Here is a 1,602-nt window from a genome sequence, read left to right as displayed (position 1 = left end):
GAGGTGAGGTGGGATGAGGAATAAAGCGGAATGAGGCGCTGTTGTCGGTGTGAGGGTGAGGCGGGAAGGATGAAGCGGTGTGAGGGGTGAGGCGGGAAGAGGAATAACGCGGGATGAAGGATGAGGCAACCCGGCAATGGCGGGGATGGTTCCCCCATCCCCTGCCTGGCTCTGGAGGGGCCGTGACCGGGACTTGGCTGTGGGCGAGCGGGGGGCAGCGGGCCCGGCCGCAGGTGGCGTTTCCCTCAGTGCGGCTCCATCTCTCCGTGTTTGTGCTGCCCTCAGACGCTGACAGCGCTGTTTGAGTTACCCTCTCTCGGTATTTGGGTACAAATCACCGCGTGTGCCCCACATGGAAGGGTGGATCTGTGACCGAAAGGCAGACGGTCAGATACAGGTTTCTGCAGCCTCTCCAGGGTGTTTGCTCTAAGAATCACCTCCAGTGCATAGCACGTGGTAATTTCACAGTTTCAAGAGGCTAGAAAATCTAGAAAGTAAAATTCAATGTTTCACGAGTTCCTCAAAAAACAAAAGGAGCATTCACTTCAATAGCTGCGATAACTGAGATAATGCCTCGATTTCTGAAATCAGAATGGTTTTAGAAAACTAAAAGGGATGATGCATGGCTGGCATGAACCTGATCTTCAAAGATGCCCAGCCCTGGGAGTGTTCAAGGCCAGGCTGGATGGGGCTTGGAGCAACCTGGTCTCATGGAAGGTGTCTCTGCCCATGGCAGAGGAATTGGAATGAGATGAGATTTAAGGTCCCTTCCAACCCAAACCACTCCACAGCTCTGTGATTTGCTCAGGACAGCTGTGAATGAATTCTTGTCTCTTTTCCCAGTGTCTCCCTGGAAGTGCAGATTACAGATGCTCTCCCATCACCTCACTGACAGGAGAAGTGCACAGAGACCTTGGCAAGTTTTGACAGCAGAGACAGAGCTGGCCCTGGCACCTCCTGGACACAAAGTCAGGTATCCCCATTTATTGTATTGTGCCCACTGAAATGGGCTCCTGATGGATGACTGAGGGCACACACCTTGAACACCATTCAAAGCACATTTTTCAATATTTTATTAGTTGCCTGACTTATTTTCTTCAGCTGATGAACAAGAGTTTTAGGGTCTGCAAGATCAACATAACCTTATGCTTTTCTTATAAATACATCTAAAAGCTTGACAGAATTATTTTTATATCACTTGCTCAGAAAATCAGTGCTCTGTTTTCAAGGGATATTTAGGCCCTCTTTTTCACAGATCAGGATAATCTAATCAGGATTTCTTAAAAACAAAGACATCAGTGACTAAGGTCACTGAAAATTAGGTGTCAGGTCCAGAAAAAAATTTGCTTTTTTTTATTTATTTCAAGTAAGATTAGAAAATGCTGATTTTGCTGAAATTGGGAATCATTGTAAACCTTTACTTCTGAATTGATGGTAAATACGTGATACAAAGTTAGGCACTCAAAATGTCCCAGTAGTGCACAGTCACTATCTCTGTGTAAATTTTTAAGACTTGCAAATCACTTCTGCACTCTCTTGACCATAAAAGTCTATTTTTCAGCAGAGACTTGGGGAGCTGTGCACAATAAATTAGATTTGGAT

This window comes from Geospiza fortis, unplaced genomic scaffold, assembly GCF_000277835.1.
Source record: "Geospiza fortis unplaced genomic scaffold, GeoFor_1.0 scaffold425, whole genome shotgun sequence".
NCBI lineage: Eukaryota > Metazoa > Chordata > Aves > Passeriformes > Thraupidae > Geospiza > Geospiza fortis.
The sequence above is the reverse complement of the archived record's forward strand: the minus strand, read 5'-3'. Positions refer to the sequence as shown.